Here is a 19,446-nt window from a genome sequence, read left to right as displayed (position 1 = left end):
TTTTTTTTGCTGCAAGGCTATTAGGTGTACGTGTTCTCAATTTATAAAACACAAATGAAAAGTGTTTATAGCGTGTTCCAGATTTCCTCAATATCCAGATTTATTTAATATCTGCACCAAATACATATATATCTGCCCCTTGTTCATCCTTGAGTAATGATTATTGTTGTCAAAAGCTGGACACCTTGCTAACATTGAGGATGTGGCTGATGACATCCTCGTCTCATTTCTGCCCCCAGAACTCTAGTTCATAGTCACAGCCCATGGATCAGGATGCTATATTTAAGACCAGAATGAATACACGATTCCCAAAAGCACAACTCCCATTGGCACATTTTTTTTAAGCCTCAGGAATAGTCAAAGGACAAATTCTTACCATTAAAGCCACAAACCCCATTAAATTCAGATTTACGATTACTCTCACCATTCAGACACGAGTGACAATATGACTGTGACCTCCCTCACCATCATCCTGAAATGCAAATAAACCACTTACCTCTGACAATAGAGATAAGGAGCTGGAGTGCCCCATTTGCCCTTTTGCCCTGCTATGACGAAGGGTCCAGACCTGAAATATTGACTGGCCATTTCTACCCATGGATGCTGGCTGATCTGCTGAGTTCCTCCAGCAATTCTTTGTTTACTTAATATACCAGCATCTGCAGTCTTTGTTTTTCTTCGTTATTACCTATCACCTGGTTCTTCAACTCTTCAACAAATGGTCAGTTTTAATAGAAATCAATTAACTATGTAGGGGTCCATGAATGATTTCGTCCTCTTTCAACATCCATGCTCATCATCAAAAACTCAAATAAATATTAACATTCAACTCTTCCAGTTTTAACTTTATTTACTTATATTGACTCAAAATGGCTTTGGATCACCTCAAAAACAGCAACTTATACATAAGGCTGCTCTTCATTGTCTACAGCTTGGCCTTAAACACCATTATTCCCTCAGTGCTGGTCAAGAAGCTTCAATCTCTGGGCCTCTGCACCCCCATCTACAACTGGATCCTTGACTTGCTCATCAGAAAACCACATTGAGTATGATTTGGAAACAGTGTCCCCTCCTCACTGATTATCAACACAGGTGCACCTCAAAGATCCATGCTTAGCCCACTGCTCTACTCATTGTGTGACCAGGCACATGACTGTGTGACCAAGCACAATTCCAATGCTATCTTCAAAATTGCTGATGACACCACAGCTTTCAGCAGAATTATCAATGGCAATGAGGAAGCGTACTGGAGGGAGATAGATCAGCTCGTTGAGTGGTGCCATGCCAACAATCTTTCACTTAATGTTAGCAAAACCAAGGAGATGATTGTGGACTTCAGGAGGAAGTCAGTGGAACATGGCCCACTCCTCATCGAGGGCTCAGTAGTGGAGAAAGTCAAGAACTTCAAATTCCTGGGTGTCAACATCTCTGAAGATCTGTCCTGGAGCCTCCATGTTGATGCAATCATGAAGAAGGCTGGCCAGCAGCTGTACTTTGTGAGGTACTTGAGATTTGATATGTCACTGAAGACTCTCAAAACATCTACAGGTGTAGCGAGAAGAACATTCTGGCTGGTTGTATCACTGCCTGGTATGGAGGTGCCAACTCTCAGGACAAGCAAAAACTCTATAGGGTTGTTAACTTGGCCTGAGATAATACAAGCACCAGCCTTCACTCCATTGAGGACATCTACAAGTGGTGCTGTCTTAAAGAAGCAGCCCTATCCTCAAAGGTTCCCATCTCCCAGGCCTCTTCACTCTGCTACCATCAGAAAAAAAGATACATGAGCCTAAAAATGAGCACTCAGTAGCACAAAGACATTTTCTTCCCTGCTGCCATCAGATTCCTGAATGATCAATGAACCAAAGACTCTGCCTTACTTTTTGTACCCTACTTGTAAAAAAAATTGTTGTAAAAGTGGTTTATATGAATGTTTGCACTGTGATACGTTGCCGTAAAATTATGAATTTTGTGACTTGTTCATGACAATAAATTCTGATTCTGAACTATTTAATGCAGTGGTCTCAACCTTTTTCAGTCTAAAACCTACTTGGCTTCTGGCCTAGAGGAAATGAATGAATGATATTTTCAAGACAAAGACAGCTCTGTAAGAAACACAGCTTTATCTAATTTGAAGTATTTTATTTAATATTTTTAAAGACTTACCTGGGAGCACGCTGTGGCCCACTGGTTCAAGACCACCATTGTAATGGGATCAGTTCATGCTTTTGTGGAGAGATATATTGAGATCAATGGAACTTCCACCATTGGCAGACACATAAGATTAATGAGAATAATGGAAATCTGAAACAAAAGCAGAAAACATTGGAAAAAAAATTCAGCAGGCCGGGTAGCATCTTTGGAAAGTATATCAGTTAGTGTGAACAGTTTCTCTTTGCACAGATGGCACCTGATCTGTTGTTTTTTTATCAGCATTTTAGTTTCATATTTCATGTAAGATCAAGAATTGAAATGCACTGACCTATTGAACTAACAGGAGGAAAATAATTTCTTCCATTAAATAGTGCATCCTGGAGGAGGCTATAGAATCATTTTGCACCTTTGAATTTATTGAAATTTGCTATTTATCCCCTACTCACATGAATACAGGTTGTGCATGAGTTTATCAAGGAGCAAGAGGCATAAATAATGTTGAGGTATAAACCAGATGTTATAAAACTAACAGGTAAAAGGGTCATGATGGGCTGAATCACTTGCTTCTGTTCCTGTATTTCAGTGCATTATGTCCTGTGCCCATCTGCTGTTGTGTGCCAGTGACTCCTGACCTAATGCACGTAAATAATGGTTAGGCCGATAAATGAATGAATGTGTGGAGATGTGATGGGAAAGCTGAAAGGTATAATCTGTCCAGTGAAATTGTTTGAATGGTGAGTACTAGATGTTGTTAGTGGAAATCTGTACATATAGTGAGGTTTGGGAAGTTATCACCTGTCTTGGCCAAGGTAATGGGAAGAGGCGGCAGAATGTTTGCTGATTTAGGAGGATGATGTAAGGGGGGGGGGGGCGTCCCTGGGTTGTGCAAGGAAGATCATTGTGAGTGTCTTACCTTGTCAGATCCATCAGGATCTTTGGGTTTTTTTTCTTACTCTGCTCTAGTGGTTTTGAAATGAGAAAATTCAATGACAGTGTTAGAAACATTGGATTTTTGACAGCTTAGGTTCAACCCAGCCAAGTTTACAAGGGTCTGTGCTTTCCCTCACAAGCCTGTGAATAGTACCTAATGGACTTCTTTGGATAACTTAATTTTATTCCCTGGAACGTAGAGGAATGAGTGGAGATTTGATAGGAGTGTATAAAATTGTGAGGGGTGTAGATAGAGTAAATGCAAGTTGACTTTTTTCCCCACTGAGGTTAGGTAAGATACAAACCAGAGGATATGGGTTGAGGGTAAAACGGGAAGAGCTTAGGGGGAACATTAGGGAGAATCGCTTCACACAGAGTGTGGTGGTAGCTGCTAGGTGAACAGATGAATGGGGGCTCAGTTTTAACATTCAAGAAAAATTTGAATGGGTGCATGGATGGGATGGGTATGAAGGGCTGTGGACACCATGCAGATCAGTGGGACTAGGCAGAATAATAGTTTGACACAGACTAGAAGGGCCGAAGATCCTGTTTCTCTGGTGTAATGTTCTACGGTTTCTATCTTTTATCATTTCATTCAATTGGCTTCATTGCCATTTTGTTGAAAAAAACAAAATGGGTGTTGGACAGATAGAAAACAATAAGCTGACATAATTCCAGGGTGGTAGTCCATGAAAACTTGGCTATGAAAGGATATGACTGATGCCGAATATTTCCTTTTTGCTTAATTCCTTTGTATTCATTGGCCAACTATGGTTGAGAACTTGAAAGCAGGAATCCTTCAAATGAGGAGGGTGGGGATTTGTTACAGCATGGACTAGTAGGGCCGAACTGGCCTGTTCTGTGCTGTAAGTGGTTATATGGTTATATGGAGTGGGCTCCGAAAATTCATTTACTGGTGAGACTGGTTAACTCCTTTAAAAAGAATCAATCTAAGAATCTCTGTTTGCATTAAAATTAGCCAGTTGTATTTTTGGTCATCCATGTAACATTAATTGAAACTTGCTCTGCTACCACCGCAGCCTGCTGGGCATTGGCCACAGTTCTCCATTTCATAGCTTCTGCACGTCTCTTCATCTTCCCTCATTAATGTTTCAACCAAATTGTTTAATCAGCAACTGATCACCACAACACTGGGTGGCATAGTTAACATAGTGGTTAGAAAACACTGATGCAGTGCCAGTGACCCCGATTTGAATCCAGCACTGTCTGTAAAGAGTTTGTCCCTGTGTCTGCGTGGATTTCCTTTGGGTGCTCCGGTTTCCTTCCACCCTTCAAAACATACAGGGGTTGCAGGTTAATTGTTGTATTTTGTGGTGAACTGACCCATGGGCTGGAAGAGCTTGTTCCTGTGCTGTACATATAAATAAAAAAAAAATATATATATATATAAACAACAATCCAAGCCTCATCCTATCATGGATGATTGACACATACCTCTCTCAAACATTGTAACTTCTATCTAATTTATTTTCTCACTTTCTCAACTTTCACAGAGGTCTTTAACTTGAAATGTTAACTCTGTTTTTCTGACAAGAAAAGCAACCTAATCTCTTCATCTTCTTTGCATTTTTGTTGTTATTTGTGCTCATATTGTGTGTTAAACATTCGAGGTTGAAATGTAAGGTTTTTTTTTCAAAATTATTTCTGTTAAAAATTGAGTAATAATTCTCCTACATAACAGATACATATTGCTGCACATTTTCAGTTCCGATTGTTCGTGTTTCTGCTTTGTAGATTTTGTATTTTATTTTATATTGATTATTTTCTCTGTTAGAAAATAACAATAACTATTTATTGTTCAATGCCAGATGTGTCAGTGGAAACACTGTAGATAACAGAATAAGTCATATTTTAAGATAAGCAAGTCTGATATTACCAGGTACAGCTGCTGTCAAAGCCACTTTTATTAATAGAGAATATAAAATTTGATTGGCATTTTGGGGACATCAGATAGCGTGGAGGATTATCCAAATGACTTACACGGTCATTGTTAATGTATTTTTTGTCATAATCTGTGCTCATACACAAACAACTCAAGCTCCACAAGGACAGTGAAAGTACAAACCTGTAAACTGTAAAGCTAAAAATAGAGTACCCTATTAAATGATTTATGTTTAATTCAGATTTAATAGAAATTTCATATTTTCCAAGTGCATTATTTACCTACTGATAAAAATTCATTGGATTGTATTATTGTTAAGATTTAAGTGTCATGACTCAATTGTTGATATTGAATCTATTATGAAATTACATTTAAAAGAGACAAAATTAATGCCTTAATTTACACTGTAGCTGACGATGATTGTAATGTAATTCGAAAAATAGCACATCTATAGAGTAAAATTTTGGGGTTTTTTTGTAGAATGTTTTTGTCACAGGTACTGAGAAACAGCGAAAAATGTTGTTTTATGTGCTACCCAGTCAAATCAACCTATCCTTGAGGAAAACAAATTATGCATGCATTTTGTCTAAAATAATCAGTCTCATATCGAAATATGCCAGGATTTAGTTATGGTCTCTTTAAAACCAAAAATGTGGATTTATCAGTGATCCTGTTTCACCACAAAGTCAGTGCTGGAAGCTTAACTGAATTTCCAGTGTCAAAGGCAAATTATTCCAAAATAAATTTGAATAACAAATTACACTGCAATTGTTACCTGTAATTCAAAGCCAACTTGCAGGCTTCTTAGAACATTCTGCTCTTGTCCAGGACTTTTGTGTCCCATTGTCATGGTGCTTTATTCTGTATGGAATAGACTAGATTTGGCCAATTACATGACCATTGGACTCGGTTCAATTAGGAGCTAGTGCTGTACATACCATATATATATTGGCTGGGTGTATAAGATGACCTGCAGAATTTCTTCTTAAAAAGTAGTTATTTAGTGTTTAAGACTACCCCAAGTCTGGCACTTCCCACTGAGAGCTTGCTGCCCCAATAGCCCTTTACCCCAACCATGTTCATAGGTGTTTCATCCATGTTTCTGATTTTGCTTAATAGATAATTGTGTTTCTTAGGTTGTTGTATTATGTAGCAATGAAAATTAATAATTTTAGCATCAAAATCTGCAGGTAGTTTCTGCACTATTTTAGTTTTGACTCAGTACTAGATCATTTCTTTACATAAATTGACTATGCCATCAAGTAGTGGCCTTGAAGTCTTTGCTGTGCTCCTGGTTGTCTTTACTCCACTTAAGTGCCAAAATGCATATTTTATTTCCTGATACAATGTATCCATTTTTAACACTGCTCATGGACCACATCTGCTACATACTTCTCTAGAAATGGCCAGTGTGCAGTGCCTCCCCTTATTGCATATTAGTGAACATTTAAGCCTTTCCAAGAAACCCAATCTTTAATAGTTTAAAAGAACCAGTAAGTGGTCACTGCAAGATTTATTTTGATTGGTCTGATGAGGCAGTGTGAACAAAACATACCCTGGGACCCTGGCTGATTGCTTACTGTTGCAAATGGTGACTGTTAGTTTTGTTTTCTGTGCTGTTATTTTAAGATATGTTAGACAGGTTTATAATAATTTTTTTATTGCTTTAATATAACATTACTTGTAATCCAGCTTCTCAAAAGTAGTCAATTAATATAACATTACTTGTAATCCAGCTTCTCAAAAGTAGTCAAAGCTTAGCACATTAACAATAAGTGAGATCCAATTTCGAGACCCATAGATTCTCTTTGCAACATGTTCTGTCTGTGGTGGAGATCAATGTTGTGGTGAGCAACTAATAAGCAGAGCAGCTGAAAAGAATGATGTGCCATATAACTACGTACTGAGAACTGTGTCTTCAAATCCTCAAAAACTATGCAGTAATCACCAACTGCAAGTTTAACTGGACATGTTTTAATGCATGTATCTACATTCTAGAACAGCAGTTCTTAATTTTCTTTTTGCTTTGGCCCTCTTAGGATTCTCCTCAAAGTGTTTATGCAACCCCCCCCCCCCCCCCCACCCCTTCTTGGTGAAGCAGTCTAATTGATTTCTTCTGTTTTTCTCTCCTACTGACTACATTAAAAAAAAGCAAAAAATTACAATTTCAGTCCGTGGCCCTCCTTAAATGTGAATGTTCTGTGGCCCCTAGGGGATCATACATCCCCCATTGAGAATGGTTGCTCTAGAAGAAAAAAAGAACAGATGATCTTATCCATTAAGAAGTTTGAACATCTGTATAAAAGACATTCTTCAAGCATTGGTAGTCTTGCACCAATTCAACTTCTATTCTCTTATCATTTTCAATTGCTTATTTGTATAAAGGGAGGGTCTGTCCACCCTGCTGTCTTCTATCAATATCCTTTTATTGCCATCTATAAATTTGGATAAATTCAGCAGTGGAGGTGGAGAGGTTGGAGTTAATTTAATTTTACATTGACTTAGATCTCAAACAGGGATTGGTTATTGCTTTTGGACAGATCTAATGGTCAAGAAGATCAAAATTAAAAATAAACACTAATCTGTGCTCATCTATTCATTTGAAAGCAGCATTATTTTTTTGGTCTATGTTATTCGTTCTTAACTGTAAATATGCACTTTCTAGAGTGAGGGATCACTTAGAATTTATTGAAGGTTTCTGACCCAAATTTGTCAACCACTCTTTTTCTCCCACTGAAGCTGCTCAACCAATTGAGTTCTTCCAGGAGATGGTGTTTGGCTTCAAATTCCATGATCTCCTGTGTGTTTCTGTCAATCAGATTTTGATTTTTCCAATGGTAAGAACTGTTGATGTCTCTCCTTTTCTACAGTCTGGGCCATCAATGCTTCTTCAGCATGCAGAATAAACACTTAACTACTTATTGCGACGGGAAGTTGTGATGTTTCAGTACTTCTGGCAGTAAAAAAAATACTGTGAATAAATCATTCAAGAGACACTGTGGGTTACCTCAAAAATAAACAAAGTATGATCATGTCATGTCATGAGATGTCTATGTCAAAAGCCTTAAAAACAATCTTCAAAGAGCTTTCAGGAAACTTCTTTCCATTCCGAGTCTTGCATAGGATTGAATTCCATTGGATGTTTTTAACTATTTTCAATAAGCAATCTTCTGCTTTATTTTTCTTTCTCTCTGTCCTCTCACTGACATCTCAATTAGTTCAAACTAAATTGGTTGAAACTGACTATAAAGACCACTATTATGTGCACTGCTTTACTTCCAGTGTGCAATGGCCATTTCATTTCATATTCATTAAAAAAATTCTATTTTAGAATTCTACTTGCTGCTGTGTATTACCAGGGAGAGCTTACTCTCAAGAAGCAATTGTTCATGAATAAGTTGACAACTGAAATGTGGGGTTACAGTGGAAACAATTTAGATATGTAGAAGGGAATACAAACTATTGTCAACCAAGAATCAGAGATGGCTGAGGAGTTAGGATAATAGCAGGATTAGTCTGATCTGGAAACTTTGGATATTATGCAAACTCCAAATTAAGAACCAGAAGCCAAAGATCAAGTGAGATAAGCAGTGATTATCTCTGGCAGATTTGTAGAATCTGTTTCGATCCTGTGTTTTTATGCATCTTCCCGAATTGAGGGCTGCAGGACAGAATTGTGTACAGTTTAACAGATGGGCAAATTCAATCTAATTTATTGAATGCAGTAGATTTAACAACTTCTGCAAAGTTGTTAAAATTGATGGAGAAGGCTCGTAAAAATACTGAGGCATTTTGGCCACTGCCTAATTTCAATATTTATACTGCATAGAGAAAATTGCAGTGGCAAAATGGAGCTCCAGCACTAAGCTTGAGACACATAAGTAAAAGCAGAGTCTGGCAGGGTAAACTGCTACAAATGGAGCAAAATGTAAGCCAAAAAATAGTGCAGTGAAATGCTTCATCTCAAAAAGTAGGTACATACTGGCTCAACTACAAGTTGCTCTGGCAGATAATATGAAGGTAAATTTAAAGGGGCTCTATAAGTATATTAAGATAAGAATAAAGGATAGTAAGGGACAAAATTGGTCCCTTTAGAGGATCAGAGTGGACAACTATGTGTGGAGCCTCAAGAAATGGGGGAGATCTTAATTTTTTTTTACATCGTATTTACTCAGGAAACTGGCACAGTGGATGAGGAAGGAAGGGAAACAAACAGAAAAGTCATGGAACAGATGGAGATTAAGGAGAAGGAGATGCTTACTGCCTTTCAGTGAATAAAGGTAGATGAATCACCTGGGCCAGCTATGATATTCACTTGAGGGAGACTAGTGTAGAAATGTCAGAGATCCAGGCTGGCATACTCAAAATGTCATTAGCCATGGGTGAGATGCCAGAGGATTGGAGGGTAGCTTATGTTGTCCCATTGTTTTTTTTTAAACTTTCTTTATTCGTTCAAAAAATAATCAATATATGACATATACAGCAATTAAACATGAACATGAACTTTATTTATATATATATATATATATATAAAAAAAAGAAAAGACCACCCACTTCAGGCAACTCTCCTAAGGAGAGCCATAAAAAAGAAAAAAAGAAAGAATATTAAATAAAAAGTTAAATATACAAATTAAAATCTAATCAATATAAATTGAAATGTAAATATTCCGAGTATAACAGCCACTTATTAATTAAAAAAATATAATTATCATGTGAAACATATGTAATATTTTCCATTTTTAAACAATATTTGATATAATTATGCCATCTATTAATATCAATCATATTTGTATCTTTCCATGTACTAGCAATACATTTTTTCGCTACGGATAAAGCTAAATATACAAAAGCAAGCTGAAACTTATCTAATCCCAAGCCTTTCAGAGGTTGCAAATGACCCAATAAAAATACTGTTGGATCTAAAACTATTTTAATCTTATTCACATCTAAAACACAAATCTGATTCATAAAAACCATATTTTTAAAAATTTTCTGGTGTCAAATATAATTAATGTAAACAATTGTAATTAATCATTTCATAATGTGCATTTATCAATCTAGTTACACTATCATAACAGATATCTAACCAATCCTCTTCAGAAAAAGTAAAACCAAAAAACCGCTTCCCATTTAATTTTAGATCTATCCCAACCCTTTTCATCCATACCATCCTGTAATATTTGATACTTAAATGAAATATAACTCTTCTCTGGTACTTTCATAAGAAAAGTCTCAAATTTAGTCATTTTATGTAAAATCATATCTCTACCAAACATACATTTTACCAAAGATCGAATTTGATAATAAAGAAATAAAGAATTCTTATCAATACCAAAATCTTCCCTCATCTGATTAAAAGATAAAAATTTACCCTCTTTAAAACAATCTCCCAAATTTTTCACACCTTTAAATCTCCAATGCAATAAACTTTGATTATGTATTGAAAAAGAAATAAGTTGATTATTATACAATGGAGTCAAAGCCAATAATTTACCCCTAGAACCTATCATTTTATTTTTCTTTATCCATAACTTCATTACATGTTTTAGTATAGGCACATTATATTGTTGTAACAAATTTATATTCCACCTAAACAAAAATTATGTATTTCAAATTAAGAAATGCTTGCCATCTCAATTTTAGCCCAACTAGGAGGCCGTGCCAAATCCATCAAGGAACTAATAAATTTAAGTTAGGCTGCTTCATAATAATTTTGAAAATGTGGTAAATGTAATCCCCTAACTCATATTTCCATGTTAATTTATTCAAAACTACTCTTGAAAATTTACCCCTCCATAAAAACTCCCTAACCATTTTATTTAAATCTTGAAAAAAAATTTTATCAAGTAAATACAGAATAGATTGAAACAAATATTGTATACGCGGAAAGATATTCATCTTAATTGTATTTATCCTTCCCCTTAAATTAATAGGTGAATCTTTCCATTTAATCAAATCAGTTTTAATTTTTTTCATTAACAGAGCATAATTTAATTTATATAAGATTGATAATTAACATTCAAAATTATACCCAGATATTTAATTCGATCAGTCCACTTCAAATTAATAATATTCTTATAAACTGAATAATCTCCTTCACTTACCGGTAATATTTCACTTTTTTCCCAATTAACTTTATATCCAGTAAGACATCCATATTCTATTAAAAATTCTTTCAAATGCAAAAGTGACTGAGCTGGGTTTATTAAATACACCAATACATCATCAGCAAATAAATTAATTTTATACTCCTCATCTAAAACTTTCATACCTTGTATCTGTGTATTTTGTCTTATCAACTGTGCTAAAGGTTCAATCACTAACGCAAACAAAGCTGGTGATAAAGGACAACCTTGACGAGTTGATCGAGTTAACTTAAAAGATTCCAAAATCAAACCATTTCTCAATACTCTAGCTACCTGTTTACTATATAGAGCCCTAATCTAACCAATAAAAGAAGGACCAAACTTAAATTTCTCCAAAACTTTAAACAAAAAATTCCATTCAACTCTATCAAATGCTTTTTCTACATATAAAGATATCACCATCAGATGATATAAAGATTGTCGAAACCTATTAATCAAACTAATCACGCGCAAAATGTTATCTGAGGCACATCTATTCTTTATAAAACCTGTTTGGTCAATATGAATAGCCAATCTATTCACTAATATTTTAGCTATTATTTTATAATATACATTTAACAACGAAATTGGTCTATATGAAGATACCTTCAAAGGATCTCTATCTTTTTTTTTTAGGAATTACTGTAATTAAAGCACTAGAACAAGACTCTGGTAAATCATAATGTTTTCCAACTTGACGTACTACATCCCCAAACACTGTAGATAAATCATCATAAAAAATTTTATAAAATTCAACGAAATATCCATCATCACCAGGCAATTTACCGACCGGCATTTCCACCATAGCCATTTTAATTTCCAAATCAGTAAATGGTTCTTCTAACCCCTGTATATCTGCATCCTCTAATATCGGTAAATTCAACTGTGATTAAAAAAAAATCAATCGATCATGTTTCCTGTTTTCCTTCAGATGTATATAACTTTTTATAAAATTCATCACGAGGTTTATAAGTAATAAAAGAATTCCGTCTAACAGCATTAATAGTCCTTGATATCTGTTCTTTCTTTAATTGCCATGCCAATACCTTATGTGCTTTCTCTCCCCATTCATAATACCATTGTTTAGTCCTATTAATCACACATTAAAATTGATAAGATTGCAAAGTATTATATTTCAATTCAGCCTAGATAATTCTATTTTTTGATCTTCTGTAGCATCTTTCTGAAATTCCTTTCCTAACTCATCGATCTGTTTCTCTAATTCAAGACTCTGATTTAATCGATTCTTTTTTATTTTATGAATATAACTGTGATAGTACAGACCTATCACCAATGTATATGGTTACAGTATCTAGAGTATGTAATGACTGTGCTTACATCGATTGGCTGAGAGCTTAGCCACGCCTACTGTCTGGGCCTTAAAGGGTTGTGTCCCTAGCCAGGTTGGATCATTCCGGACTGGTCGGCCACTTGTGTAGAGCTCCTGTGTTTTGCTAATAAAAGCCTTGGTTTGGATCAACAAGTCTTTGGTTCTTTTGACGAGCTCAACAATTTTATTAGCAAAATGAATTTTTTTAAAAAGGGATGGAGCGTCTGACTCGGCCAGAAAAAACTTGACATCGACCCCAGCTACAGCCTTCAAAGCCTTTAAGTTCTGGCTGTTAAACTTTGAAAACTTACTAAGGGTCATTGAGGTGGAGGAGGATAACCAGTGTCAAACAGCATTGCTGTCTATGGTGTCCTTGAGAGTCTACGAGAACATCCAGAATGAGACCACTTACACCGCAGCCATAAAGGTACTGAAATAACTGTACGATCAACCAATGAACAGAGTTCATGCCCGGCTCATGCTTGCGTCGAGGAAGCAACAGCCCGGTGAGTCCAGCAGGGCATATTTACAAGTAGTAAAGGCTTTGGGCAAGGACTGTAACTGAGTGGACAAAACTGCTGCCCTGATCACAAACGATCTCGTCCGGGATGCCTTTGTGGCCGGGCTCCGTTCGAACGAAGTGAGGCTGTGCTTGCTCAAACAAGAGGTAGAAAAACTAGAGGACGTGGCCCGGATTGCAATCACAATGGAGGATGCAGCCTTAAAGTCCAACGAATTCTCTAGGGACTGGACCCCTCGTTCTGATGTGAGTAGAGTGCCCTTCTACCCTACCACCCCCCGAGATACTGACGGCCTGTCGTCTGCTGCTACACTGCCCCCTGCGAACCAAAATGTTATTTCTGCGGGAGGGTCAAGCACAACAGGTCCCAGTGCCCAGCAAGAAAAGCCAGGTGCCAGAAGTGCCTTAAAAATGGCCACTTTGCTGCAGTCTGTAGGTCTAAAATGGCCACCTGCAAACACAGTGCCTCGTGTGAAGCCCAACCGCCACTATCCCATTCAAACTCTTCTTCCCCAGAGCTCTCGCCCAATGACAGCGAGGGCTCCCCTGCACGGCAACGCCTGATGTCACGGAGACGCCGAACCCAGAAGGAGCAGCCCACACTCGCAACCATGATGTTGGCCCGCCTCTCGCCCCCTTGCGGAACAATCGACCAGGCCTCGGTCCCGACTGTAGAGCCTGCTATTGCCACGGACACGACCACCCCCGGGGCTGATGCTACCGCTGCTGCTGCTGCCGCTACCACCGCCAAAGCCAGCCCCGGAGACGAAGCTACCACTACTGCTGCCCGCTCCCCTGCTGCTGCTGCCCATGCCGCCTCCGGTGCGGCCACCGCAACCGACTGGGGATCCGCCGAGGCCAACCAGGTACTCACCCTAGCGTCCATCGCTGACGACCGCTGGGGCCCGACCGCTGTGACCGACGACCTACCCACCGTCAACCGTGAGCAACAATCCCCACTACTTACTGTTCATCCGCCGACACCGCCACAACAGCACCTCCGGGAGTACCTCCAATCTGCTTCTCCAGCGTTGACTGCATCTATGACGTCATCCCGTTGCGTGACATCAACACGCGGAACTCCCCTGTCAACAGGATCAGTGGCTGCTTCTATAACACTAAATCAGCAATGCTCTCATCCCTTCACTAAAGTAATGGAACTGATTAAAGTGCATGGACACTACACCAATTGCTTATTTGACTCTGGGTCAACTGCCAGTTTTATCCGGCCAGATCTGGCCCTCTGTTTGGGACTTGACATTATCCCCACTACCCAGAGGATCTCATTAGCGACTAGGTCGCACTCGACCGGGATAAAGGGGTATTGCATCACCATGCTGGAAGTACAGGGCGTAATGGTCACCCACTTCAAATTATTCATCCTTCCCCAATTGTGCGCCCCAGTGTTGCTGGGATTAGACTTTCAGTGTCAGTTTCGAACAGTGTCCCTACACTTTGGGGGACCCCACGCTCCCCTCTCGGTCTGCCATCGCCCCACCCCTGAAGCACCCAAGCAACCCGCCCCCATACCCCAGGGCCACTCCTGCGGCCTTTCCACACTCTGGATTGCCCCGCAGCACTCTTCGCAAACCTCACCCCTGGCTGGAAGCATGTGGCCACCAAAAGTCGGTAATATAGTTACGAAAACAGGCAATTCATTAGGAATGAGGTGCGTAGATTGCTGGATGAGGGCATCATCGAACCCTGTTCAAGTCCCTGGAGAGCCCAGGTGGTAGTTGTCAAGAATGGGGAAAAGCTACTGATGGTGGTTGACTATAGCCAGACCATTAACCGCTTCACGCTCCTGGATGCGTACCCCCTGCCACGCATCACGGATGTGGTAAACTAGATCACCCAATACCACATATTCTCCACCATTGACCTACGTTCAGCCTACCACCAGCTCCCGATCCGCTGTGAGGACCGACCATTCACGGCCTTTGAAGCGAATGGGCGGCTGCATCAATTTTCAGTGTATCATTTTGGGTCAAGAATGGTGCCGCAGTCTTCCAGCGGGAAATGGACCGTATGGTGGACGAGAATGGGCTAACCGCTACCTTCCCGTATCTGGACAATGTCACCATCTGCGGCCACGACACGCAAGACCATGATGCCAACCAAGACAAATTTCTTCAAACTGCCATTCGGCTGAACCTGATCTATAACTTTGACAAGTGTGTCTTCCAGACCACACGACTCTCTATTCTAGGTTGCGTGGTGGAGAACGGGGTAGTGATGCCAGATCCTGACCACATGCGTCCCCTAATGGACTTACTTCCCCCCCCCCCCCCCCCAATACCCAGAAAGCGCTCAAACACTGCCTGGGCTTTTTCTCATATTATGCCCAATGGGTTCCACACTACGCCGATAAGGCATGTCCTCTTATCAAGACCACCTCCTTTCCCCTCTCGACCGAAGCCAGAGCGGCTTTCGATTGAATCAAATCCAACATTGCCGCTGCAACACTACACGCGATCGATGAGTTTGTCCCGTTTCAAGTCGAGAGCGATACATCCGACTTCGCCCTAGCACCACCTTGAACCAGGCCGGTTGGCCTGTAGCCTTCTTCTCCAGAACCCTCCAGCGTCCAGAGAGTAGACATTCCTCGGTCGAGAAGGAGGCCCTGGCCATAGTTGAAGCGGTGCGTCGTTGGAGACATTACCTCGCTGGGAGGCGCTTTACACTGTTAACTGATCAACGCGCGGTCTCCTTCATGTTCAGCAACACCCAGCGTGGTAAGATAAAAAATGACAAAATCGCCAGATGGAGAATCGAACTCTCCACCTTTAACTATGACATCCTGTACCGACCTGACGTGCTCTCCAGGGGGACGTGCACCAGCGTACAGATGGACAGACTACAGAAACTCCATGAGGCGCTCTGTCATCCAGGGGTCACTAGGTTTGCCCACTTTGTGAAGGCGCGCAACCTACCCTGAACAGTCGAGGAGATTCGCTCCATGACCCGAGCCTGTTCGGTGTGCACTGAATGCAAGCCCCACTTCTTCCGTCCGGGGAACTCCCACATTATCAAAGCCACCCGCCCCTTCGAGCGTCTTAGCATAGACTTTAAGGGGCCCCCACCGTCGACCAACCGTAATAACTACATCCTTATGGCCATCGATGAGTACTCCCGCTTCCCGTTCGCTGTGCCCTGCCCAGACACCACCATAACCTCAGTGATACAGGCTCTTCACAGTATCTTCGCCATTTTCGTGTACCCCAATTCCATCCACAGTGATAGGGGGTCCTCATTCATTACCGCAGAGCTGCAACAGTACCTTCTGAAGTGTGATATCGCTTCAAGCAGGACCACCAGCTATAACCCACGTGGTAATGGCCAGGTCGAGAAGGAGAATGCCACCATCTGGAGAGCGGTTACACTGGCTCTCCCCACCTCTCACTGGCAGGAGGTTCTCACTAGTGCCTTACACTCCAACCGCTCCCTCTTATGTACCACAACAAATTCCATCCCCCACGAAAGGATGTTACTTTTCCCGAGGAAATCCGAATCAGGAACCACTGTACCGGCATGGCTCACCGTCCCTGGCCCCGTCCTTTTGCGACGCCATGTCCGGCACTCAAAGAACGACCCCTTGGTCGACCGAGTGACTCTACTCCACATGAACCTGCATTACCCCTATGTTGAGTTCCCAGATGGGTGGGAGGACACTGTTTCCGTGTGGGACCTAGCTCAGGACGTGGTAGGCCCAGCAACCCCCCCAACCTAACCTTCCCCAACTCTTCCCCAGGCCCCGTGCCGGAACAGAAGGACCAACAGCACCCCAACCACCCGGGCCACCCTGCCGACAACACGGCTGGGGAATTGAGCGAAGGAGCGGTCGCACCCGCCGAGCCCGCTGGCGACACCACTCCAGCAACCCCAATCCCAGCACCACGGCGGTTGGTCAGACCCCCTGACCGCTACAGTCCTTAACCTACCCCTTCCTTCCCTTCTCCCTCTTCAGCCCTTCTACCCCAGGGTCAGTTCTCCAAGAAGGGGTGAATGTGATAGAACAGACCTATCACCAATGTATATGGTTACAGTATCTAGAGTATGTAATGACTGTGCTTACAGCGATTGGCTGAGAGCTTAGCCAAGCCTTAAAGGGTTGTGTCCCTAGCCAGGTCAGATCATTCCGGACTGGTCGGCCACCTGTGAAGAGCTCCTGTGTTTTGCTAATAAAAGCCTTGGTTTGGATCAACAAGTCTTTGGTTCTTTCGATGAGCTCTACAGTACCTAATTATTTGACATCTCAAATAGGGTTTCATAGCATCCCATAATACAAACTTACTTTGAACAGAATTAGAATTTTCTTTCAAAAAAAATTAATTTGTTTTTTTCAAAAAATCAATAAATTCCATATTTTTAACAACATTCTATTGAATCTCCAACAATAAGCTATTTAAATTTTCTCAGGTTTCATATGTAAAATATAACAGAGAATGATCTGAAATCACCCTACTTTTATATTCCGCTTGTTGTATTTTCCCTTGTAAATGTGCCGATACTAAAAAAAAAGTCAATCTTTGAAAATGATTCATGTCTAGATGAATAAAAGGAAAAATATTTCTCTGTCGGATTATGACGTCTCCAAATATCTACTAAATTAAGATCTTTCATCAACGCTTGAACCTGAACTGCTATCTTGAATTTTTTAAATTTCTTCGGAGATTTATCTAATAAAGGTTCCAAAACACAATTAAAATCACCACCAACTAAAATATTATCATTAGCTTGTCCCAAACATAAAAATACATCTGAAATAAATACTTCATCATCTGCATTTGCGGCATAAATATTAAGTAAAGTCCAAAATTCACTAAAACTCTTACAATTAAATTTAAGAACACATCCTGCCTTTTCCTCCATTGATTATAATTCAAAAGATAAATTTTTATGTTTCAAAATTGCTACACCTTTAGCTCTAGAATTAAATGAAGAAGAATATACATGCCCTATCCAATCCCTTTTTAATTTCACGCTTTCCTTCACATTCAAATGTGTTTCTTGTAAAAAGGCAATATCAATTTTCATTTTCTTAATATATGTCAAGACTTGCTTATGTTTAATCTTACTATTTAATCCTCGAACATTAAAAGTAGCAAATGTCAACTTTGACATATCTACTATTATTACTAAATACCAATAATATCTTTATGTAAAAACTCAAATCACTATATATAGGCCCTCCAATAAAAAAAATCACAAATTAAAAACTAAAAAAAAACAAAAAAAAAATAATAAAGAAAAAGGAAAAAAAAAGAAACCACCCCCCCCCCAAAAATCTTCCAAAAGGTAGTAATCTCCTAAACAAAAATTGGGTGTGGGTCACCCACCAGTGGCTGATGACTAGTAAAGAACTTAGTGGAAATCTCCCCCTCCCCAGCCAAACAATCAATAACATCAAAATATCATAATAACAAAAGAAATAGAGTAAGAAAAAGAAAATTCTTCTTTTCATCCAAAAGATTCCAATCTCGAAGATCCCATTTCAGAAGGAGGCAGACTCTTTCAATTCCCGTTTTTCCCATTTCTGCCATTTCTTCTGTTTCCAGAGCTACCAGATTTTTCTTTAGGAGATAATGGTGGACTACATCTTTGTCCTCTTATATCTGGCAATGAATCAGCAAAAATCATTGCTTCACAATCAGTTTCAAAAAACCGAAATTGATAGCCTCCATAAAACACCTTCAATACTGCAGGGTAACGAAAAGTAGACTTATAACCTTTATGCCACAAAACTTCTTTAACTGGATTGAATCGACGTCGATGTTGAATGACATCTTGACTCAGATCAGGATAAAAAAAAACTCTGCTATTCTGAATCGATAATGGGATTTGTCGTTGTCTCGCATTTTGTACTGCAAGTCGAAGTATTGCTTCTCTATCCAAATAACTCAGATGTCGAATTATTACCAGTCACGGTGGTTGACCAGCTGAAGGTATTCTTCTTAAAGTTCTATGGGCTCTTTCCAGTGCCAATCCCCCAGAGAAAAATTCTTGCCCTAATATTTGCAGAATCCAGTCTTTAAAAAAACAAAAAGGATCTTGTACTTCTATACCTTCTGGCAAACCAACAATTTTCACATTATTCCTTCTGCTTTGATTCTCCAAGTAATCTATTTTTCTTTCTAGTTCCTTCTCACGTTCTCCTAATTCTATGACTGATTTTTCCACCTTCAACACTTTTTCAGTGTTAGAAGTCACTTGTTGTTTACAGTCCAAAAAAGCAGTCTGAATTTTTAAAAAATTCTTCAAAAGATGCATCCACACATGTCTTAACCATATTTAATTCTGAACTCATACCAGCATTCATTTGAACCATTTCATTAATTTGAGATGTCAACAAAGGTTTTATAACAGCTTGAATAACTGCATTTAATTGCACACACTGTGAATCGGTAAATCTCAGCTCTGCTCTCCCTGACATGGTGGGAGAACAAGGTAACTGCAGCTCCTGCTGCAACTCAACAGAAGGCAC

This window comes from Narcine bancroftii, chromosome 1 (assembly GCF_036971445.1).
Source record: "Narcine bancroftii isolate sNarBan1 chromosome 1, sNarBan1.hap1, whole genome shotgun sequence".
In the NCBI taxonomy this organism is placed as follows: domain Eukaryota; kingdom Metazoa; phylum Chordata; class Chondrichthyes; order Torpediniformes; family Narcinidae; genus Narcine; species Narcine bancroftii.
The sequence above is the reverse complement of the archived record's forward strand: the minus strand, read 5'-3'. Positions refer to the sequence as shown.